Source organism: Sceloporus undulatus, chromosome 2, assembly GCF_019175285.1.
Source record: "Sceloporus undulatus isolate JIND9_A2432 ecotype Alabama chromosome 2, SceUnd_v1.1, whole genome shotgun sequence".
NCBI lineage: Eukaryota > Metazoa > Chordata > Lepidosauria > Squamata > Phrynosomatidae > Sceloporus > Sceloporus undulatus.
In genome coordinates this window covers 280,385,074-280,411,111 of record NC_056523.1, presented here as the reverse complement: position 1 = coordinate 280,411,111, position 26,038 = coordinate 280,385,074, and the positions used below count along the sequence as shown (strand labels likewise).

General features: G+C 36.9%; 1 long non-coding RNA gene across 2 annotated transcripts in view; it reads left to right on the top strand.

Moving 5' to 3' along the window:
- LOC121921382 overlaps positions 1-26,038 on the top strand; it is a 172,823-nt gene that overhangs the window by 45,410 nt on the left and 101,375 nt on the right. Inside the window, exon 3 of one of the 2 annotated variants that reach the window (XR_006101934.1) lies at positions 16,196-16,238. The exons of the other annotated variant lie outside the window; for it this stretch is intronic. This is a non-coding gene — a long non-coding RNA (uncharacterized LOC121921382). The remainder of the gene's footprint in view (positions 1-16,195; positions 16,239-26,038) is intronic. 2 annotated transcript variants of the gene reach the window in all.

Genomic DNA, 26,038 nt, shown 5'->3' with positions numbered 1-26,038 from the left:
CAGCCTTGGCACTAGATGCATCTTAGTTCACATGTCCTAATTTCCTCATTTACCACCAAATTTCAACAGCAAACTACACAGATTTTCTATATCAGCTTGTCTTTTTTTAAATGATCCCTGCAGAGTTTGGAAGTACATAAACTGGGCTGCACACCCTATAACCTACACTTTACCTATCCCTGATCTAATAAATACTTATTACACTCCCTTTACCACTTTTAGCCTTTTAATCCTAAAAAAGGGATATCGGCATGTAGCCCAATCCTATGTATGCTTAATTGGAAGTAATACCATTGCATTCAAAGAAACTAAATGCCACTAAACAACCAACCAACCAACCAACCAACCAACCAACCAAACAAACAAACAAACAAACTTACAGTACTTCCATTTGTGTCATGAACACTTGGCCTTGAATGGTAAACACCACAGTCCTTATGTTTCTTAGAAATTAACATCAGCTATGTATTCTGTTGTATTATTCAGTTTTACTTCCTGAAGAAGCTTCGTTACTGCTGCTAACTACTTACAGAACTACTCAGTGACTATGTGATAAGGCATCATAGAGATTACAGTTCGATTACACACTCATAGATCTTTTTGACAAATACTTATGTTAAACACTGAAACAAAGGAAGAGGCCCAGAACAATGTATTATGTGGCACTGTTGTTGTTGTTGTTGTTGTTGATGTTGTTGTGTTTATTTAAACCATTTTCAACTTGTGATGACCCTAAGGCAATCCTATAATGAGGTTTTCTCAATAGGATTAAATTATTTATTTAATATTTTTAACACTAGTAATCTAATTTGCAATCAAATTAAAATTTACAATCATATTTAAAAAAAATTAAATATTGAAAAAAGGTTCCTCTGATGAAGTGGCTAAGATTATTTCAGGTGAAAAAAATTCTGCTTATATTTATACCAAACTTGTAGAAGAGCTGAAGATGCCAGCCACAGCTGCTGGAGAAATGTCAGGAATGAACTCTCCTAGAACACAGTCTCATAGCCTGAAACAAACCCACAAAAAACTTGTAGAAGAGACTTTCTAATATGGTGATTTTTAAATTCAACATGTAAAAGTTAAGATACATGCTGAATTTAAAAACCACTGTATTAGGCTTTTCTATATGAGTTTGGTATAAATATAAGGAGAATGTTTCCTAAGATAATATTAACTACCTCACGACAGAAGCGTTTTTTAAAATAAAAGAATCGATCAAAAATTGCAGTTTTTAAAAAAAATAATAATAATGTTTTTTTGTACTTTGGAAAAGACAGGTGGAAGTTTAAATCAAGAGAGACGTTTCTTAAGAAAGGCAAAGATCTTAATTGGTATACATATCATACCAAATTGGTTTACTTATCTTAAATCTTAAAGCAGTGTCAAATGTCTCTCACCTTTAAGCAATATCCATTCCTTCACCCATTCAAAACAACAGGACTCATAATACAATTTAATACAGTGGGATCTTGGTATCTGCTGGGGTTTGGTTCCAGGACCCCCTGTGGATACCAAAATATGATATTCAAGTCCCATTAGATAAAATGGATAGTAAAATTGTGTCCCTTAAATAAAATGACAAAATCAAAGTTTGCATATATATATATATATATATGCTTGATTTTGTGAATAAGGATACTCTTATTTAAGTTCAACTGAAAGAATTTCCTCAGTTCTTGTTTACATTGTAATATCTTCATCTGCAGAAGTAGATATTCATTTAGTCTCCTTCTAAAGTGTGTTTGCTCCATTTTCAGGAACATTATGATGGGATTATAGCCTGAAAAATGATTTGATATAATGTCTATCTTCTTTACTAAGTTAACCATGGGGCTGTATGGATGGGTGGCTCTGTGCTGCCCGTCTTTGCCCCGCATCATTGTCACAGCAACCAAATGGCACAGCAAGGATGCGCTCCCTCCCGGGAGCTAAAAGAAGCTGCTGAAAACAACTTCCTGGAAGGGTTGCAATTGGTGCACTCACATGCCCTGATAGCGTCACTTCCGGCCAGTGTTGTTTGGGTGCTGCACCATGCTCGCGCCATCATCGCACTGCCCGTGTGAATGGCAGCAAGCTATGATGGAGGCGTCCTCATGTACTAGGGCTGCTGCGCATGTAAATGCCTAGCCTCACCTATCCCTAGTTGGCAGTGAGGTCACCGCAAAGTGCCCGTCTGACCGGACCCATGTTATTAGAAATCTCAGCAAGATTTGTTAAGAGGGGGATTGCCATTGCTTTCCTCTGAGGTTAAGTGTGACTTGTCCAGACTCACCCAGTGGATTTCCATGGCTGAGCAAGGATATGATCAGTGGTCTCCCAAAGTTGTAGTACAGTACTCAAACCACTGTTCTATACTGGTTCTCCTGATCTTCCTAGTGGTCTCAGGCAAAAACAAAGTGCTGTAGTTTCTGCTAGCTTGTGTGTTCTTCTTCATTAATAACTTCTGTCATCTTAAACACACACTGATGCTGTTTAGCCATGTGTCCTGATTTTCATCTGTTAAATGCTGGAGAATATGCAGTTGCCCCTATACTCTTCAACTAAATCCTTGATGTTTTGATAGTGGAGTAGCAGATCAGTATGAAAAGACCAGAAATTACTGCATAATTATATTTCTATGAAGCACAGTTGGTGGTAATGGATTTAGAAGGCAGGATTAAACAAGCCAAAAGTTAGCTGCTTTATTCATCATGTTATAAAAGAGTCTCAAAAATTTTCACTTAGTACCAGGGGGATTTGCAGAATGTAGTAAAACCATATTGACATTAACTGTAAAGGTTAATGAAACATTTTTACAACAGCAACAAAGTTCAAACAAAGTACTTCTCTACCTTATACAAACTTATACATAAATACCTGTCATACTATAAAATGTGCTTGTCAAATAAAACTCGCAGGGAATACCAAAGTGTTTTTATTACAGATTGGTGACATGATTTTAAGAATTTCAACTTTATACATATGTGGCTCACTGCACTATACTGAAAACACTAAGAGAAAATTGGCAACTTTAATTGACTGAAAGGAATAGTCTGTACAGACCGGCCATGGGGGTGGGGTGGGGATGTGGTGTCCACACAATGCATGGCCCAACTCCACCCACATGGCTGCGTGACACCACACGCCCCACCACATGGTGGGCAGTGTCATGGCACTCCTCTGGCATTGCATCCATATGATGCAGCACCAAAGGAGTGCAGAAATGCTGCAGTGCTGGTACCTATCGTACTATTTCTGCGGCACAGAAAGGAACTGCTTTTTTGCAGCTCCTTTTTGTGCCATGGAAAGACCAGATTGAGGCTGTGGTGTGTGGCTGCCATAACTCTGATTTGGTGAAGAAAGAGGCAGCTGCAGGCTGCCCCTTAGGGGTGGTTTGTACAGCCCCAACTCAGAAAGAACTCCATGGATACTTTGCAGGATTTTTTTAACAACATGAGCTGGTGGGGGGGGGGAGGGAACTAGCTAAGGGGCAACACTAATCACTTCCTCCTAGACCAGCCAGAAATAAATATACACAAAGCAGCCTAGTTGTTCCCAAACTTTAGTCCTCCAGGTGTCTTGGACTTAAACTCTCAGAAGCCCCAGCCAGTTTGGGCAACAGTCAGGAATTCTGGGAGCAAATAATTGGAGTACCAGAGTTTGGGAAACATGATGATAGATGATCACTGTAGACATTGTGTCACTTCTAGATGCCATTTTGTCAATTTTGAGTCTTTTTCTCTCTCTCACTCTTTTGTGGTCTGGAAGGCTCAGTGGGGGTGGCTAGGAGAAGTAAACTGCCATAAATCTGGGATCATTTTGATTGATTTTGGCGTGAAAAATCATCCCAAAATTGAATAGGATTTTACAGGATTGAGGAATTTGGGGGCTTACCAGGGGAGTTTTGGGGGCCATAGAGGTGGGAGTTGAGGATTGAATGTAGTCTATGAAATGTGTTGTATCCACCCTGCTACGTTGCCTGCTAATCTGCCCCATCCCTATATGAAATACATTCTGTGGGAACTAATGTGGAATAGCAGTCAGTAGAACTTATCTCTTTTAATATGAACTCCCTAGAATATATTTTAAAGTATCAGAGCATGGCTGGGCATCCTGGTTGAATTACTAGTTGTAGGTAGAGATTGCTTTTCAGATGTAATGCTAACTAAGGTGTTAAATGGAGTTGTGCAACTACTTTGGCTGAATCCCCAATGACAAAGCAAATTGGGTGGGTTTGGATCATGTTTCAAGTATACTGGATTAGCCCATTTGGATTCTATAACAAAGTGTTTTGAACCAATCTGGAGATACTGGTATCAAAAAAACAGGCAGGAAAAAAAAAAACCCCTAGGCAATGCACCTTTATATGAAGACCATACAAGGAACATATCAAGGCAGATTGAAGGAGAAGAATTACAGTAGCAAGTGTTCATCTAATGTATGGGGATGGATTGTATGAGGTCACTGAATTTCTATAATCCTTCTGCCTCAGGTAACCACTGCAGAGGGCAGGAAAGCGCCAACAAGAGGGATTTACAATAACTTCAGCAATATGAGGTGCATTGTCACAATACTTCTAAGCTGATTGGCAAATAACCAGAACTCTTTGTCCCATGGAAAGATCATTAGGCACTTGTAGGTACTTATCAGACCAGGACTGTGATTTCTGAGAATGCCTGGTATGGTTTCACAGAGAATGATGCAGCAGAGGACTGCATAATTGCTCATTTATTTCAGCGCAAATAAATGGCATTCCTAATATTTTTCTTGACAACATTAGCTATCTAATGTTTCTACCTGGATTGAAACCCGAGGTTTTTTTTTTTTAAATCAATAAATTACAAAATACCAATGAACAAGTAAGACAATACATTCATGCATCACTCCTTTTTATATGGTATATAACAGAGATTATCTTCAATCACTGCTATTTTAATAGCTCAGATTACCAAATGGCAGTTCTTGATATCACAATAATTTACTGATCTATGGAGAATCCTCAAATTCTGCTTTATATGCAAAGCATTTTTTTCCATCCCCTCATGCTTCTTTTTCTTCAAGAATAACAACCAGACTTCCAGTTGGCTATGGCACCCTGAAGAGTTGTCTCTGAAGGGTCTCTGGAGGTGACTAATCAATAAATGCAGTGACTAGACCTTTGGCAGTATCAAAAAAGGTTGGAAATTATTCTCTTGGCATAGAGGATTCAGAGAGGGCTTGGCAAAGACTCAATTCCTGATATCTTGGAGATCTGAAAGCCAGTCAAGAATTTGGCCAGAATGACAGATCGAGAGGATCAGAGTGAGCCAAAGAGCAAGCCATGACTGCATTTAGTAAAGGCATTGCAAAATGAACAGGGGTGCCACCAATTTTTTTAGACTTATGTAAGTTACTATTTTATTGAACCTTAAGTGACTTCTTAACCTCTACAACATTATACCATACGATTTGCTGAAAATAAAGAATTTAAACAGTAAGAGATTTAATGGACAATCTGTGACTGAATAGCTTTGGATATTGTAAAAATCGCAGGAAGTAAAGGATACCATTTGGACTTAACGGACATAATATTTCAAAATTCTAAAATGTTTCCTGATGTGTGGGATCTACAAAAAGATACTAACTAATGCAGACATAAACTATAAAAAAATAAAAACAAACATATGTGGAAGAAAACACAATCCGGATTGAGGAGAGATTTGGCTGTAAGGATCGCTTAATTGGATTTTGATTTCAGGGTTTATAATCGATGGATAGCTTTAGATCCACAATTATTTTTTTCTGGCCTGATAGAGGCCTATCTTTGGTTCTGTACTTTGGTTCAACTGCTTTACACTACAGATGAGAGCTGTCATGAATGATTGCTTCTTTACACAAATAAATTCCATACATTCACAAAACTAGCCATTAAGGAAGAAGACTCTTGTCTCCCATGTCCAATTACCCATGCAGCGTTTTGGTTTTGTTCTTCATTTTGTTTATTTGTTTGTTTGTTTTGCTATGGAGCAACAATTTATCATATAATTGATCAGGCCACTACATCTTGAAGTAGTATCATTGGGTGCAGACTTTCCCACATACTCCAACATTTCATAAATGAAAATACCTGTAACATGTAGCACTCATGAAAGCTGAGACAATCAAGGGGTTTAAAGTTCAGAACTTTCTAGGCCCTGAGATCTGGGCATCCCTACTTGTACTTGCAAGCATTAATTAAACCTGAATCCAAAGGCCATCTGGGAAACAGAAGCCTACACTAAAAATTTAGTGGAGTAAACCCCCTTCAAGAATTCATTCAGTGGGTGAATTAATCAACAGGGTTCTAGCTCAAATCTACCAGAAACTCACAAAAAATGGTCTTTTACAACACCTCAGTGGTTTTGTTTTTGGCTAAGCAGAAAGGTAGAATATAACATTTAGACAAACGGTGCCTTATAAACTAGAAACATATAAACTATGACATATAATTTAATTGAAAATGCTCTCCTTATAGGGAAATGTTGTGTGTGAAAAACAAAATATCAAACAGGAGTACCTAACACTATTTGTGTTGGGTCATGTGAAAGCAGCTCCAAATTACCCATGTAACCAAAACAATAAAAAGACCTTTTAGTAACTGAGTAATTTGATTCTTAAAGTTTAACTTGGATGGTTTGAATGTACTTTTTAAAAAAATTATCAGCTGCAAAGCAATTTACTGTCAACATAATAACCAATTCCTAACATTTTCTGACCATATATCACTGATTGGTATATGTGTCATTCTAAAGATTCTCATTTATACAAAGAGCATCTATGCTTGAGACTGGTCCAGTCACAAGTGTGGACATGGCTCATGTTCAGTTGTGGAGAGATTTCCTCTCAGACTCACATCACTTTTGTTCAAATTTTATATTTCAGATCTTCTCAAATAATTTTTTCTTTTTCTTTACTTTTGTTATCTTTAATAAATCACTGCCTCTGATATCTTTTGTGGTGTTTCACTAAGACAAACAACTCTAAAGAAGGAATTATTCTTTAGAAATAACAACATTGTTGAAATAACTAAATGATTATAGTTCAAAATTATAATCATTCCAATATTTTGACCTTTTGGTCACATGCTTCTGATCAATATTGTTAATACTTACTAGAGGCAGTAAGGGGAGAAGGCTAGTCTGATAAATATATCATTGTTGCCATAGGGTATGTTTTTAAATGTCTAAGTACTAATCAATTTCTAGAAATTAGGTATTGATTAAAATAGTTTCATAATATGTAATTATTGGCTTAGTCTTTTAGAAATTAAACTTTTTTCTCTTTGAGAAGAAAGAGTTAAGAGATTGCCATGCAATTAAAGTGTGTTGTGACCTTTCGGTATCAGTTTCCTCTTTCCAAGAAGTTATTAAGTTTAAATATGATCGCACAGCTATTATGCTCAAAGCATCAATTTTTAATTATTTTAAGGTCAGTATTGGAATATATGTGATTAGTGCAATAGTGCACTATTTGTTTTCATTTCAGAGGTTCACAGTTCTTTCAGGTTCTGCTTTAGGAGATCCAATTGGTTATTCCAAAGTCTTTCAGTGGTTTCACTTCCTCAAACAGCCAAGTCATTTGCTGCCCAACTAGCAGACCTGTAAATGTACTTGAATCCCCATCAGTTAGCAAGTACATGGCAAGTATATTTCTTGCTAGGTACTTGCTATCAGTTTCAGTGATCCAAATGCTACATGGAGGCCATCAACTATTTTATAGGAATACAGATGAATACCGAATTCAGCTCCCAGAATTTCGGCACATTGGTCACACTGGCTAGGACTTCTGGGAACTAAAGTCCAAAATATCTGAAATGCCAGAATATGAGAACTACTGTTTTATATGAAAAGGGCTCTTGTAGCACTTTTGAGTCTGAGAGAAAGAGGTTGGTAGTATAACCTTTTGTAGACTAAAGTCTACTTCATCAGATGAATGGAGTGAAGTGCCTAGGAACAGACATTTGTAGTTCCAAATGTGCTGGTTGCATGTGTGAATAGCAATAGAAATGCAAAACATGTAGGTATGATGACGAAGTGACAAGTTTAGTTTTAATTATGGCTGTTGGGGACAAAGGCAGGAGGAATGATGTTGTCTAAAGCAAGATGAGTAGGTAAGCATATGGACGGTGAGGAGATTTATTGTAATGTAGTGCGATGCTGTCTGGGAACCAGAAATGAGATGTGATAAAATGGCTAAGAGAGCATCCATGAGGCTGAAGTGTTAACTAGTGTTATAATAGTGTGCTAGGAAATCATTGTCTCTGTTCAACCTTCTGTCGATGTACTGGAGTCTGTTGATATATTCCAGTTCTGCTCTTTCTCTTTCCAGTGTTCCTCTGGATTTTTTTGTTCAGGGACTCCTGTTCTGAGGTTTGAGATGGAATATCCAGGAAGACTGAAATGTTCTGCAACTGTTTTTTGTTTATCCTCATTCCTAATGTCTGATTTATGTCCATTTATCCTCGGGCACAGAGACTGGCCTGTTTGCACAATGTAGACTGCTGAAGGGCATTGTTGTCAAAGGATGACATATATCAAATTAGAGGATGAGCAAGTGAAAGTACCTCTAACATTGTGGGTGATATGGTTAGGTCCTGTGATGACATTTCTCAAGTAGTTGTGTGGGCAGATGCTAGCAAGAGACCTTGAGATAGTAGTATTATTGTCCAAAATGGGTTGTAGTTCATTGATGATATGTCTGAATGGTCTTAGTTGGGAGCAGTATGTGACCACTAATGGGTTTCTTCTACTTGCTGTCTTTAGTCTGTTCTGTAATATATTAGTACCGGGTACAACTCTTGCCTTGTTAATTTGGTTTAGATGTAGTTAAAGTTTAGCTGATGTATCAGGCTTATTTAAAGTTTCCCATAGCTAATTTTTAGTCTTCACACTAAATGTCCCCCAAGCTGAGACTGTCTAATATAAATTAACATTTTTATAGATTTGGCAAATGTTTGTCAGTAATGACTTTGTGGTGGCATGTTTCTTAGCTACAGTGTCTTGCAACATCCTAAACATGCTTACCGTTTCAACTTTTTGAGCTTGTGCATGACAATTTAGCATGTTCTGCTAGTCAGCTAATGACTTCTTGTTACTTTTCCAAGAAAAAGAAATCCTGATCAAACATAATTTTGAAGGCACTCTTCATGGATCACCATGGAATTTTTGACTTCAGACCACTTGCCTGGCAAAATCAACTTGGAACTGTAGTAGAGAAATATAAATATTTCCATAGCTGTTGCTTTACTTGGACAAGACATGAATAACTTTCCACTTTGTAGCAAGTAGACATCACTAGCTCATGCAAAAGAAGGTTTAAACTATGAAGGTTTTTTTAAATGGTAGATGACTGAGATGTATTTAATCCCTTTGTAAATATAACTACATACTGCCCAAGAATAATTTAATTTTTAATCTTCCATTCAAAATGTGCCCATAGTTGATGCAATAGTATCTGATGACTCAAAGACACAGTGCATTCCTTCTCAGTCTTTTGGAATCTTTAACAAAGCCAAAAGGCAAGAAAAAATATCAATTTTTATTTTAAAAAGATGGCTTTGTGACTGCTGTTGAAACAGACTAGTAAAGAGTAAGAAATATAATCCCTAAAACTAGTTTGGACACTTATAATCCTATGTAAAGCAAACAGTTTTCTGTTCTGTTTCAAGCAGTTCAATTTGATCAAGGAAGGATGCATTGAAAACCAATAAAACTGTCATGGTTATCACACTGATCTTGACTAAGTAGGTGAAACCTTCTTTGTCCTTTTTGATTTGTATGAACTCAAGTAGTTTACATGGGATTTTTTTTTTTGTTAGGTGCAATTTTATTTGGAGCTCAGCAATTCTAGCTATTGCTGACTGATCAGTCCTACTAAAGGAGCTGGTGATGCCTTTCTGATGCTTATCTTGACCTTAGCAGATATCGGTCACTTCAACAGATAAGCAAAATAATTTAGGAAGGTGTTCTGCATTTCTTTGCTTCTAGCTCTTTTTTGGCTTTATACAGAGTAAATAATTTGGGTGTTACTGGACTGGAGATCTCACCATTCTTCACTATTAGCTGTGATGTACTTGTTATTGTCTAACAACATCTAGAGGGCCACACTTTCCTCATCTCTGGTCTAATTGCAGAACTTTCAGTTGGGTGCTCATCTCTACTTGATATTTAGGACTGGTTTATGTGGCTGTTGCCATGACACATAGGGCATTTCTGATCTCTTATGTGTTATTTCTGCTAGTGATGTTCATGTGGGCATCAGGGTCAAGTTACACAGGCAAACATTTTTACATAATGCTGGGAAACATGGGAGGCAATGATGCTAAATAAGTTCAGTGGCAAGAAAATGATTTCATTTGAGTAATGTGAAAGTAGGACTGCAACCCAGCTGCAGAGAATTTGCAGTAAGAATATAAGAACAGCCTTACTGAATGAAACTTCCTGCTTCTTATTGTGAGGATGCTTTCAAGAAGTTCACAACCAGGACTTGAAGTCAGTAGCCTCTTTTCTCAAAGTTACAGTGATTCACTCTTTATCCATGGATACTGAGTGCTGTACCTTTCAGGTGGAAGGTTTTAGTGTCTATCACTGTACCAGATTAGATTTGAGCTGATGGTGGTTCACTTCTGATGTTAGGGATAAGAAAGTGCTATTAAGTGAGCAGCAATCTCTTTTGTATGTGCATGTGCCTTCAAATCACCTGTAGATGTATGGTGACCCCATGAACTTCATAGAGTTTTCTTAAGCAAGGAGGCCTCAGAGGTGGTTTTTCCAGTTCCTCTCTCTGACAGTGATCTGTTAGTATTCTTTATACCTTTTAACACCCATTCTTCAGATTAGAATTGACTAGGAAGTTTAAAAATTCTCTGCTGAGCATGTCCTGTTACATAGGTTTGTCAGCTTTATTTAATTCTGGTTAATCTTACTTGCCTGCACATAAATACATGGCAAATTATGGCTACTTTCTCAGATTATGCCACAGTTTAGTTAGTTTATTCATCAAAGACAACACCATACATTTGCTAGCCTGGACTGGTAACATCTCCCAGGGCTGACCAATATGTAGCTGCCAGCATTGCCTTTGCTGTGTGATTGCCATATTTGCTGGGAAGAACATTAGTCCCTTTAGCTGCCAATCACCAGTCTTTGAATCCTGCTCCATTCCACTTGATGTCATAGAGCCTGAATGTCTTAGATGTCATAGAAACTGAACAGTAACATGTCACCCTGGGCTTCATTGCTCTGTTTACAAGTTGAGATAGCAAGTCTGAGTCCAGGGAGTAAGCTTTTCCTGTACTGAAACACATCAGACTGCCAAGTGTCAGATCAGCATATTAGAATGCTCTTATATGATACACATGCACAGAGAGAGAGAGAGAGAGAGAGAGAGAGAGAGAGAGAGAGAAGAGGAGGAGGAGAAGGAGAAGAAGAGGAGGAGGAGGAGGAGGGGGGCATGCCTTGGTATATAAGGGGAAAGGGTTCTGCCTGGGTTTTATACTCACTGAGACATGGAGCTTCTATAGAGTCAGGAAACCCTGTCATCCCCCCAAGGCTGATGGATCTGAACAGTTTTCTGAAGACCCTTAAGGATTTTCTGTTGCTTCAGCAGTTGATTCTGCTGAAGTCCTTATTGACCTCTGGCAGCAGGAACTAGCCCCAATATAGACACCATTAATTCTGAGTGTTTGTTTCTTCTGCACAGAGCCAAACTGATTCCCGAGTTATCTATGGAACTGGTGGTGATGAAACATGTGGGATTGCTATTAGACTAATGTTGGTAGAAAACACAAACTCCAAGTAGACCTATTCTGTGACAAGTAATAGTGGTTAGAAAAAGTTCTCTGAAACCATTCTCCCTGCATAAAGTCATTCATCAGTATTATTGAGGAGGCAGGATGGTCATGGTCCTATTAGGACTTGGTCCATGAGAAGATAATGTTGACCCATCAATAGCCTATTATTGCATAACACTTGGCAGGTAAAATTGTTTGGATCCTGGATGCCATAGATCAGAGGTTCCCAACCTAGGCTGTCCACACCTCCAGGGTGTGACAAAGATACCTATGTGAATAAAACAGTGTGTGTGTGTGTGTGTGTGTGTGTGTGTGTGTGTGTGTATATATATATATATATATATATATATATATATATATATATATTAGTTCTCTATTGTCAGTCAAAACAAAATCAAGGAATTGCCTGAATCCACAGGCAGACCTGCAGTCAGCAAAGAAGTTCACTGTTTTTGACAAAATCAAGAATGAGAAGCAAGAGCCAAGAAGTAACTGAATTTATGTTCACAATTGGGATTAATTTTACTGTTTACAATTTTTTCTGAATAAATTAGAATGTAATTGCTCAATTTAGATTTGCATTTTATTCAGTGAATGACAAGCTTATTTTTTAAGTTCCATTTATTCACCTGCAGTATTGTATGTGGTTTAATTTGTTGCTAAAAATTAGAAATAAGACTTCATCTTCAAATGTGATATTATTTTTGTAGGGGGTGCGAACATTAATTGAACATTTCCTAGGGATACAGGGCACAGAAAAGGTTGGGAATCACTGCCACAAATAACACAGATCCAGTAGATACAGCTGTGAGCCCTGCTAATGTAGTCATAATTGATACTTTCAAGTTTATACAGCCCAAGGATATGGACAAGACACCTGCAGAAGTAGCCATATGTGTACCCGACTCTTCCCCATCCTGGATTAAGTGGTCAGACAGAGAAGTGATAAACTCCCATTTGCAGCATGGTAGGGTTCCACTATGCCTAAAAGTGGCAGTGATAATAGTGTTGGGGGTGGGTGAAACCACAGATCTGAACCCCACTCGACCGGATCTTTTCCAATCAGTTTCAAAGGTTTTATTCATAATTGGAGCTTGAAGTAGCATCACAACTCAAAGGTTTCCTAGATGGATTATCTAGATCCATTTTGACCTGGATTCAGGCCTGGTTGATGTGGTAGAATTTGAATAAATACTACTTTTCTTAACATGCTACTTTTACTGATGTGTCGATACTGAGCACATTAACTTTTCCTGTGGCATTTATTTATTTTAGTCATTGATTTGTAGCAATTTGATTCCAAGGCCCCCAGAGTGCCTTATCAATAGTGAATTTAACAGTCTGTACCCTCAGCCTTACAATCAAGACAGACTTCTATGCATATTTATTTTGAAGTACCGTATATACTTGACTATAAGTCAACCTCATATATAAGTCGAGGGCAGGTTTTGGGGCCAAAATTATGGATTTTCATATGACCCATGCATAAGTCGAGGGTAAAACTTAGAGGCATGTAACAAAGCATCTAAAGAATAAAGGAAAGGAAAACTATGCCAAAGAATTTACAAAATCCCAGCTGGCATGAATGTTGGGGGGGGGGGATTAGGTCAGTGCTTCCCGGACAGATTATACTCTTGCCTTTTACCAGGAGATGATTCCTTTTTTTGTAAAAACATAAGAGTTAAAGTAAAGTACTTTAACCCACAGATAAGTCGACTCAGGTATTTTGGGTCAATTTTTTAGACTTGTACATGAGCATACAGAGTAAGTCCTGTTGATTTCATTGAAGCTTATGTTTGAGTAAACATGGTTAGGACTGAAGTTTTAGACTTAGTATAGTGTCATTTACACAAGAGCTTCATGGATTCTGTTTTCTTTCAGTGTTCTGTTTTTTTTTTTTAATTGCATTATTTTCTTCTCCTGCTTTATAACCCATTAACCCTTGGACAATTAGTTTGCTTTTTTAGTACATTAAGTGATAGTCATTTCTGGATTCTGAAGGTTTCTGAAGGAGGCAAAAATGGCCTTCTGAGCTGTTCGACTTTAGAATAGAACAGTAAATCAAATCACTGATATGACTTACATATCATATTAAACACCAGGAAACCACCACAAAATCATTATACTAAAAAGCGACAATTTTGATTGATTAAAATGGTTTGGGCTGGATGGTGTTAAATCACAGTGACTGATGTGACATTACAGTTTTACATATCATATTTCTGTCAAGACAATGAAGGTAAAAGGCACTGTCATCAGACGGTAACGGACAATGAGAGGAACCCTTGTGTTAGATTTATAGCTTGGTTTAGATTTAAAAAGAAGTAATTCTTACCTTGTGCCACTTATCAAATGACCGTAAATTCAATGATGATGTAAAATTCTAAGGCAGAACCACTTAGAGTTTTGACAAAGTGCCAGCTATAAAGTATTTACTGTTCTCAATGGCTCTGCCTTACACACTTAAATATTTATCAGAATCATGAACCTTTCTGATAAATGTTCCTGATCTTCACTGCTGCTTTTTAAAACTTGTTTTTTTAAAGTCAGAGATTGTCTTGACATTTCTGCAACAATTCTAACCGTCTTAATTAAAATATTAAAAGTTTTGTGAAAATACTAGAGTTTTGATTATGGAATAAATCTTCCAGGCTTTTCTAACTGGCTGCCCTCACATTACAATGTGTCTAAGAACAAAAGTTGGCCAGCACTGTGGATGTGGATTATTGTTACAGCTGATTGCATACCATGTTTCCTAGTTGTGATTTATGGCCTACCAGTTAATTCCTCTGGCATTTAATCTCAAAGTCATGCCTGTCCTCTGTGGCTGCATTCAATATTGTTACTTAAATTGTTAAACTTGTAAATTATGGCATTAGCTGGAGCAACAAAGTAATGGGGATCTATTTATTATGCAGACTACAGATTTCTAAGACAATTTTAGAAAGCACATTTTATCTTAGGGTGGCTTGCCATATTAACTGTAAGAAAGTTTACATATAGACTCAAATGTTTTATGGTGCCATAGGGGGGATTACACACTCACACTACAAGAAATCATAGGATGGTAACATGTCTTCTTCATCACCTGTTTTCTCCACATACAAAATATCTTGCCTCTAGTACCTCAAGGAGAAATGTTCTGTCTCAGCCCATTCCCTTGTCATGTAAATTTCAAATTGCAACATTACTTTCTAAGTAAGGAGACTTTATCACTTGTTTGGCAGTCAGAGCGAGGTGTCTGGCCATGTGATCATCACTGGGCATCTTGTTCTGACCTCAGGAGTGAGTGCGCCACCATGACAGCAGATGTGCCAGGTGGCTCACCCCATGTAAACAATGGTGGAAGTGTGGGTACAGAGCCCAGGTAATGGGGGAAGTATCCTGGCCTACGTAGACAGGGCTCATGTGAAAACTTTCCTCCTGGTGTCCTTATTTACTGTATGTCAATATGCTTTCTATATGAGGCAGTAATAAAAACAAAATGAAATTTCTCCAGTCTGAAATATTTCTGTTGGTTTACCCATTTTAAACTCATAATAACTCTTTCTGCTAGATAATAACATATCTAGACTATGCTATACAGATCCTTTTTCTGCTGCATATCTAGACTAGGCCATGCAGATCCTTCACAGTTATCTCAACATTTTTTACATGCAGTCTTGGCATCTGTTGGCTTGAGAAATGACCCTGAAACCTTTGTCTTCTTCAACCTCTAATACAATCGACCACAATGATGTACTAAGTTAGAGAACAGGGCAGAATTATTAAATATTTTGTCAATTCAAGAATGCTTTGACATTTTGTTATTATAACAATGTATGTAAAACAAACTTTTGATCTGCATGGTAAGTGTTGGTCTCATTCCCCCCTCTACACATGGAGGTTGGACAATTAATCAAGCCATTTCATGGGGTTCTGAGCCAGGCACCTCTGCATTTGGGAAATGTTTTGGTTGGCTGTGTCAGAATTATGTGATGTCTGGCTCTCCAAATTATCCTACTGCATACAGTGGCATTAGCTCAAAAATAGGATATCGTCTGGATAGTCAATTAGTTCCCATGATATTTAAGAGGTCTAAGTTGGTCCAGGTCTTGGTTCATGTTACTTGCTTAGGGTTATGCTCCTAATGGGATCATGGCAGTAGCATGCAAGATTTATAAGAGTAGTTCATGCATCCAAAAGAAAACCTCTAGTTTAAAGAGGTAACATGTGCAAAAGGGTAAGTTCTAGAAAATCAAAATGTTGAAATCTTGGTGTCTTATTTCCCAAATCTTCCCAGACTAACTCATTATTTAAAATGAAATTCCTATTGCCTAGCTAATTTCCCTTTGGATGCATATAAGTTTTTCATATGTAACATTTTAAAAAATGATTCTGAAATCACATTTTCTTCAGCAGGATGTGCCTTCAAGGATTCTTGGTTAACAGGAAGATGATTTAGGTACAGGTAGGGATGTAAATCTGCAATTATTTTGTTTATGCATGCAGGAATGAATACTTTTAAAAGTTTTCTTTCAAATGGATGTGATTACAGGGGTTTTTTGGTTTATACTGAAAGCTTTCTTACTTTAGGACTTTATTGTGAAAAATCTGTTTGCACAAGAAACTTACCTTTCTGTTAAAAATGTGGATTTTGCATTAAAATTGTTGTTGCAGAAAAAGAACATTTTTATGTAGAAAAATATATATTGTTTTCTGTGAAAATGTCATTTTTTGCACAAATAAAATTTTCACACAAAATCTTGAATTGTGGCAAAATGGGAAAATCTTGATATCCTCAGTGAGAAAGGGTTTTGACATACTGAGAATCAAAATGAATTCTGAATGATTCTTGAAATGACAATTTCTTCAGCAAGATGTACTTTCCAGAATTGTCAATTAACAGAGAGAGCTTTGTATTAGGTATAGGCTGATCCTCCATTATCTGAAATTCAAAAATATTCCAAAGATCAATTTTTTTATGGGTGGCTGAGATAGTGACACCTTTGCTTTCTGATGGTTCATTATACACAAACTTTATTTCATGCCCCAAATTATTAAGGATATTGTAGAAAATTGCATTCAGGCTATGAATATCAGGTGTATGTGAAACATAAATGAATTTTGTGTTTAAACTTGGGTCCCATCTCCAAGATATCTTGTTATGTATGTATATGTAAATACAGGTATTCTAAAAATAAATAAATAAATAAATAAAAACCCCAAACACCCCTGGTTCCAAAACATTTTGGATAAGGGAGACTCAACCTGAACAGCTAGAGATATAAATATCTCTTTATTTTGTTCTTACATGCAATCATTTCAGATGTTTTCTCCCTACTGAGTGAGAATGCTGGAAAAATGCAAGAGGTATGATTCCTTTAAAAATTCTATCCTGATATAATTGCTTGTTCTAAAATATGAGCATGCAAGGCTAGCAAATAATACAAGGTTAATATGTCATTGATCCAGTTACTGTACTACCTTTTTACCTCACTGTGTGCAGGCGAAAAGAATCAGGGGCACATCTATTCTCCTTATAGACTTGCATTCAAAATAGACTTTATGTCAAACTCCAACCAAAACACCACTATCTTTTGGGCTGTCACAAATAAAATAATGAGATATTTCTTTGGAATGCCACATTGCTTTGGTACAAAAACCACATATTGAAAACACTAGCTACTCTCTCAAAAGCTCAAGAGGGAATGTATTCATTTATTGCTACTAATAGTCAATCAGTAGTTGTTCCTGTTTTTTCCCTACTTCTTGGTTTTCACCAATATATATAGATATATATTTTTGATTTGTAACACAGGATTCAATTTGGATTTTTAAAACAGGAGAGGAGATGAGAAATCTAACTGATTCTGACAAATTTTGGCTTGAAGAGGGCAGCAAGACAGGGGCCAGAAGTGGTTTTGGGGAGAAATGACAAGCAGCCTGTCAAATAAGCATTCTATAATGAAGGTTGTTGATAATGTGTGTTGAAATGTTGACAGAATCTCTGTGTTGTGAGAAGGCCATCATGAATAATAGCAAAAGATGAACACTGTGAAAATTACTCAGGTGTTATTTAATGCTGTAAAGTATTGCAAAGCTTATAGAAACCACCCTTTGTCTTATAAACTAAGATTCATCATACAACACTAGTGAATGTGCAAGAAAAATGCACAACACCCTATGTATTTTTAGTTTTTAATAAACAAAATATTTGAATAGTTTTTATTATCACTTCAAAATAGTTGAAAAAATATTTTGCTCTAAAAGTATTTCAGTTTGAAAAAGAAATATTTTTTTAATTGAACAATCTGGAAGAGAAGCTCTAGCTAAATAGCTCCATGAAGAATTTCTACAGAAAGAATACTTTGCCCGAGTGTTTCAATAGCAGCTGAGGAGGATTACGGTTTTTATTAAATTTCCCATGACATTTGGTGCTCTGAGGCCCATGTATTGTAAATGAAATTTTTAAAAAAGTTCCCATGGCCTGGATGAATTTCTGATGAATGGGAAAGGGTGGGTGCAAAGTCAAGTCCCCATGACCCTCTATTGCTCCATGCCCCTTCAGTGACATCAAAGGTTACAGATTGTTTGAATGAATAGAAGGCCTTTATGAATCATGCCTGTTGAACACAGGAGAACCTGGTAGCTGTCACCTCATGCATCAGGAGAATTGGACCTAGGCCGTACATTTTAAAAACAAGTTCATGTCACAACGAAATCAGTCCAGTTAGAAGTGGATCATTTATTTTGGAACATTCTCTCTCTTGGTAAGTTTCTTCTGGCTTTTTTGCTTCTCTTAAAGGAAGTGAATGCAGATTTCCCTAAAAATATTTGTAAGGCTTCAGAGAAGCTCCATATGGACTCTTAAAAGAAGAAGAAGAAGCTGTTTGCAGCCACTTTATTCCACTGTTCTCCCCTTCCTTTGGTCCCAATTTCTTCTGTTACTGAGCAGTCTCAACAAAATTGAGATCATAAGGTGAGCAAGAATATGTTCTCACAGATTGGGCAAGATACATAGCAACACTAAGGAAAAACTGACCTCTCTGCAATGGAAAGAAGGAAGATGCCCCCATAGTGCTGGAAGTACTAACTGGATATGCTTCCTGTTCTTTTGCATTGTGTGCATAGATTCATTACTCATGGTACTGAAGAAAAGAGGGAAATGAGGATTGTTGCTTGCTTCAGGAATGCAAAGTTGCTGGCCCTTTTCATGTCCCCACAGCATGGACATACATTTTGTCCTTTTTTTGTGTCTCATACAAATAATCCCCAGGGTTGAAGGCTGTTTCTCCCCAGGGTTGGAAGCTGCCACACACACCATGGATATTAACACAGTAATTCTCCCTAGTATTTTGACACAGCCCTCTAATAAGTATAGATTTTCCAATTCAAAACTTGATGGAAATTGTAGATGGATTACATGGCTGTCTTTCCTAGTGTGAATGTCAGTTCCATATTTTTGAGGAAGGATTTGGGCCACACTTTCCCATTTTCCCCTTCCATCAAGGCACCCCCAATGCCTACCTCACCATTCTCTTTACTGTCTATTCCCTGCTTTCCCATTTTACCCCAATCCAAGAGACTTGAATTGCTGAGGTTTCAGTGGGTAGCCAGTGCTGGATTATGGCCTTTTCAGTTTCTTGAGAAGCATTAGATGTGCCAAGAGTTAACCCTCATTTTGGATATTTCCTTTTGGTTTTAAAGTGTACGTTGCTATTTATTTTGAAGGGAAGGGTAGGAATTCTTTAGTTGTTACCAACATTTGTGGATGAATTTAAAATCCTTACTGATCATGAAGGTTAGAGAGATACAACCGATTTATTTCTTATTTTTATTTTGAAACATTTATATACTGCTTTTCAGTTTCACAATAAAAACAAATACAATAAAAACCTACAGTAAAACAGATAAAACAGATAGCTTCCAAAGAGAACAGCATTCAGAGAGCTACACAGAAGAGTTCAAGATCTTCTTCTTTCCTTTTAATTTAAGGGTCTCTCTCTCTCTCTCGCTCTCTCAAATGTTAAAACTGACTGTCTACCTAATTCCCATTGATCATCATCAACAGGGTTATAGGAACTCACTCTTCGAAAATTGTAATTTCTATATATAATATATTTACTGAGACATCCCCAGACTTGTCAGTAGGGGTCACTGCAGGACAAAGAGAACACCTTCAGTTTAGCTGTTCCAGCTTCTGTTTCCAGTCTGCTCATCTTACCTTGTTTCTCTGCAAAAAAGAAAAAAAGAAAAAAAGAAAGAAAAAGATCATGGTGTCATAGGATGTACATAGAAGTTTTAATGGGTTTACTCTGAAATGGATGTTATTAGAACCCTGTTTTCCATTTCTTTCCTGAAAACGAATCTGTAAATGTTGTACACTATACATATGATTGAAAAAATATTTTTTTAAAAAATATACAGTTGTTCCAATGTTGTCCATGGTATCTAAAATTTAAATCCAATGAAAATTAGAGTGCTAGATATAAATAAAAGTTAACCAAGGATCTTCTGAGGTATTTTTCCTCATCATTTCTCAAAATGCATGACATCTTTAAAAACTGGGATTGGGTAGTCAGTGTAATACTGTACTTTTTTTTTTTTTAATATTCCTATTAGTTCAGCAGAGCTTTCTTTTGAGCCCAGGTAAAGGTATTCGGGATTGCAGTATAACTTTGCTGGGAATTTCTGTTGTTCAGGACTGTTGTTCTGCTGTTCCGTTGTTGCAAGGACATTTGCAATGTTACTGCATTCCTTAATATAGTCTATCATAGTCATAGCTCTTTGCAGAACCCAGTACCCCATATTTTAATACTAGCATTCCATTTTACTGTTTGGAATCTAGCATAAATTCTTAATATTGAATTCTTTACTGTTTATTACTAGTTTTTCCCTTCATAATAATACTGGTTATTATTGATATCCTCATCCTTAAAGTTACAGCCAATGTTGTATAGCAGTCTGAGTATTGTACTATGACTCTGGAGAAATGAATTTGAACCCCCACTTGTCCATGGAAAGCCACTGGGTGGCTCTGAGCAAGTCACACTCTCTCAGACTCAGAGGAAAGCAAAGGCAAACCACCTCTGAACAAATCTTGCCAAGATAACTCATTGATAGATTCACCTTAGGGTTACCATAAGTCACAAATGATTTGAAGGCTCACATGTTCTATTTCTATTTCGCTGAAAATAAACCCCACTGAATCTAATGGACACTATTGCACTATTAGTGTAGACTCCAAATGTAGAAAGTTTTTTTTTAAAAAAAGCAATAAGTTACACTGTCTACTACAAACCCATTCCTTAAAAGTAACTACAGTAAAATAGAATGTATTTATTTGTTTAAAGTAATGATTTATCACACCCCTTCGCAGCCGGTTTCTAAAGCAACAAAATATTTGAAACACCCCTCTGAATGTTACAAGCTGCTAGCCTATAGTACAAAATAATGTCTCTTCTGGTCCGCATTATCATTATCTCAACACTTGCAACAATGGTACCGTGATTTCTTTTGTTTGTTTTCTTGCTATGACTTACAGGGAGACTATTATTTCTTTATCTCCTTAAATCAACTTTATTTAGATTTATTTATTTTTGCTTTCATTCTATAATCATAGTGCATTTTAGTGGCATTCTCTTTCCTCATAACTTTTTTTTTTTGGTCTCCATTATCTTGGTTTTCAGACACTTATTGTTGAAGTCCCAGTCACCTCAGTTTTACTGTGGGTAACAGTACCTGTGTAATAATAAAGCTTTGATGGTGCTAAATAAATAAATAGCCATATATACAAATATTGTACCTTATGTATTGAATCCATTCTCCCTCCACTGTGTGGACAATTTACCCTCACCAAGCAAATGATTTGAAATTGTTTGTTTTAGCTCATTATTTTTTACTGTGGTTTGTCACTTGCAAGGCAACATAATGACTTGGGACACTGAATGTTTGAAAACGGTTGGCTAGAACAAATAACACAGATTTCTTTTGCAGCTGAACACTGGAATAGAGTGATTTTGAGGAAATAAGATTGTACGTTGTACCATTTTGTACTTTTGCATGCCAGGAATTACATGTGGTACATTTCCATTCAAGTACAGTGAAACAATAAGCTACTAATATTTGTATTAGGTGTGAAAATGTGTAATGTCAATGTGGTGCCCAAGGTGATTTATCCGAAAGATAAAAAAAGTATTGGCACTCAAGCACTGATAAACCCCAAGAAGATGTGAATGGAAGGGAATGATTACCACAAAGAATGTCTTTCTGTGGGTCCTATTTCATGAAAGGTATGCTTAAGAGTACAAATTTTCTAATTTAGAGAATCTGATGCTACATAAGGAAGGTAATAGCATATGCCACTTATATCACTAACATTTGAATCCTTGGGGTGCAAATATTTCTTAGTAGTCCAGGAAACACCCAACAAAGATATTGATATTGTATTTGTTGTTGCTGTATGCCTTGAGTCATTTATGACTTGCTACAATTGTATCACAGTTGTATCACAAGGTTTTTCAAAAGCTTTGCCTTTACCTTTGCCTTTCTCTCAGGCTGACAGAATATGACTTGCCTAAACACACAGAGTGTTTTCATGACCAAGCAGGGATTTGAACCCTGGTCAGCACTCAAACTACTATACCATGTTTGTTCTCTACATAGATTTATAGATCAACGTGATCCAGAAATCTTAAACTGGATCAATTTTGGAAGAACATTTATGCAAATTCTACTGAAATGAACTCTCCTTTATTTTAGTGGTGATAGTGTGAGAATAGACTGCTGGTAGTAGAGGTTCAGGTAGCAAAAGATCCTGTTCTTTTACCCAACCAAATGGAGAGGGCCAGGATATTTTAACTCACAACAGGCCTGATCAGTGTGGAAGCTCCACATTATCTGCCTACTACAAGTTGTGTGTGTGCGCACACACATCCCCTGCTTTTTCTTCATAGAAATAGTTCTGAGGACTGAGTTCAACTCCTAATAGCCCACTTGTCTAGATTCCATTCTCAAATAGTGAGAATCCAAGTGTAGTTTAATCTATGGTTCTTCTAGTTTTAGACTAGTGCACCCCATCAAAATACATGCTAGTAGTGTCACTGCTTAGGAATTACTAGAGGTGGACTGGGGGAGGGATCCCACTTATGTGTCCAAAAAGTGAAAAGCACTATCAGCACTGACAGCATCATCTCTTTATTTGACTTTTTTCATGTGTCACACATCACTGTAGCAGGTGATCTTTGGATTTGATAAGAAGATTTTAAAATTACCCTCAGGCTGTTTTAAAAATTGTGAGATGTTTAAGAAATGATGCAGTGCAGCTCAAATCAGACAAAAGGAACTGAAATCAGTTACTGAATGCTGGTGTTGGCATGGGTTTTCTTAGAAAGTTCCTTGGACTAACACCTAAAATCTGAAAAAGAAGGCTGCAGTTCTATGTATTCTTGGGAATAAACTCTGCTTAGCTTAGCAGGGATTGCCTCTAGAGGGGAGTAAAAACCCATAGGAACAGGCTGTAAAGGAATGTCATACTATCTCGGTTTCTAATTGTGATGTGACTCCTATGTATCCTCTAGCTGTGAAACTGCCTTTAGTATACTTCTATGCTCTGCAGTCTCTCTCTCCCTCTCTCTCTCTTGTCCCCCCCCCCCACTCCCTCTACAGCTGGTAATAGTTTATGGAGCATGTTGCTGTGTTAATACCTTGTTAAGGCTGTTTCAGCTGCTGGGTCTTTGAGAGGTCAGTGTCAGGACTATTTTATTCTGAACCCTTGATGTGCAGGGTAAAACTGGGGACAGGTAGAACTTCTACTGTCTTTCACTGCAGGGAGCCTTGTGCTCCAGGCATCCCCTCCCATAATGCAGTGCTTCTGGCAGTATAAGCAATAAAAAATAATATGTTTCTGGTCAAAAGTAATTAGGCCAGCGTAAAGAAGCATTTATATTAATGGACTAGACATAACATCACCAGCATTGCTTGATATTTCTCAGTTCAGTTTGGTAATGCTGCAGGTGTTTAAGAGCTGTTGAATGTTATTGTCTGTACATTTCTGGCAGGTAGCAAAAACAAAACAAAGGAAAGGCCTGCGGCTTTTAAACCACAAGTAAAAATAGAAGCATGAATTCAAAAATATAAAAGTTTAATATTGTTGCACTTTGTGGTATTGAATCATTTGTGTCTGGTAACTGGCATTTTTGAAAAAGCAAACATCTGATCAGAGAAGCAAAAAAAAGGCTCTCTTTCTCTCTCTCTCTCTCTCATATATGAAATGAAAGCATATTTAAGAGAACAAACGTGTATGAAATAGGTCTTAAATTTCAGTCATGGTCAATAAAGCTAGAAAAGGTGGCTATGAACACATTTCTCTCTCTTTTCTTTTTCTGCTTAATTTCAACATGTAAGCTGAGTGGTCAATTTTTGCGCTCAGTTGGTTGTGAGGTTAATCGTAGGCCAAGAGTGTTTATGTTTCTCTAATACCAGCTTAACTTTCTGGCTGCCACCAGATTTTTGAAAGGTCTGCTTCTTTTATGCTAAGTAACTTTTAAAAACATCAACAATAATTAGACATTAATAAAGCATTCGTATAATAAGAACCAAATGTTAAGTTTGTGCCATGTTCAGTGTATGCTTGTGTAAGAATCCAACCTCTATTCAGAATTAAGGAGCAAAGTCTGTGAAATTATTTCTAGCAAATGTGTTGCGAATTATGAAATGAATCAAGACTCCAGTGCCAGAACATTCTATGGCAGATTGTGAAATGTGAGTTCTTGATTGATTTTTAAATAATCTTTTTTTACCTAACACCTGGGTTATCTTCTTTGATCCTTCAATCAAATAAAGGAGAAATTAATAATGAATTTTGAAGCAGTTGGTAGGTGTGATGGAGGTTATATAAAGAGTTAAGTCTCTTTTTACTGATGTGATGGATATCTGCTTTGTAAACAAATGAAATGATCACTAAGTAGTTAGCCAACATCAACACACAGGGGTTGATGTAGACTTATCTATAAAGAAACCACATTAAAGATTTACTTGTAGAAACATTTAATGCATTTCTTTGGTCCTGAACTTATTTCTTGTAGAATTTCATTTATTACTGATGAAGCAAAATTGCATTACTATATTATTTATTTATGTATTTATTTGTTATTGTCTATGGCTATCGTTTTTGGACAACATTCTGGTACCTTACATTTTGGAAATTTACACAGTTCAGGCTAGAGCAGAATGATCCTGATAGAAACATGAAAGATATTAGTGCCCAAAGTACTTGAAGTTTGTGGCCTGTATACCCATAATTCCAACTGAATTAATAGGAGTTGCCCTTTCTTGACTAGGAAAGCATGTGAACTCTGGTAATATGCAGATAAACTTTTTAATACAGGGATATCTCAATTAACAAAGTAGATTACATCTTTAACAGAAACTTGGGTACCATAGGTAGAAATAACAGGGAGAAAAGAGAGATATTTATATATTTATGTAATTTATATGTCATTTTCTCCCAGATTGGGTCCCAGGGCATTTCACAGATGGAAGTCAATTAAAATCTATCAGGTAGGTTCTTATACCACAAAGAAGAACAGTTTGCTAAGATTCAGCAAACGTCTTATCCAAAACTAACACTATCCATATGTAAAATTAAATAATTACCTCAAGTAAGCCTTGTGTAAGTTAACAAAACTTTCTAGACACCATCTGACAGTTTCTTCCAAAATGCATCCAAGAAATTTTTTCTTTCATTCAATAGCCTCCATCTTTCTTATGAGTTCTATTTTGGTTCCAAATTTGTAGTTCTGTACTCTTTTCACTTTACATACTTGGAGGAGCTGATAAGGCATGCTTATCAGTTTTCCCTCTTTTGCATTCCATGCAAGCTCTGTAGGGAATTCTAGAGGCAGCCTGCTGTTTACCTTGCCTGCTGTAGGCAAACACACACAGCTATGATGGGATTGGCTACAGTAAAATACTACCTTTCCTCATTTTAAGCTCCATTACATTGTTTGCTGCAGACATGCTGCCTCAGTCTGATACTGAAAATATGTTTTTCTCTAGTCATCTTTCATCAGTTTTTATCTGATGCTGCTATAAACCTTCCAGCTAGACAGTTGATGGGGGGGGGGTGGTATGGAGTGGGGTGGGGAACTGAACAGGCATAAAAAGAGTGTGTAAAAATGAGGATCTTTGTTAGGAACTTTGGGGCTGTACAGATGAACAGCATGCAGCTGCCCCTTTACTGGCCAGATCAGGGTCATAGCA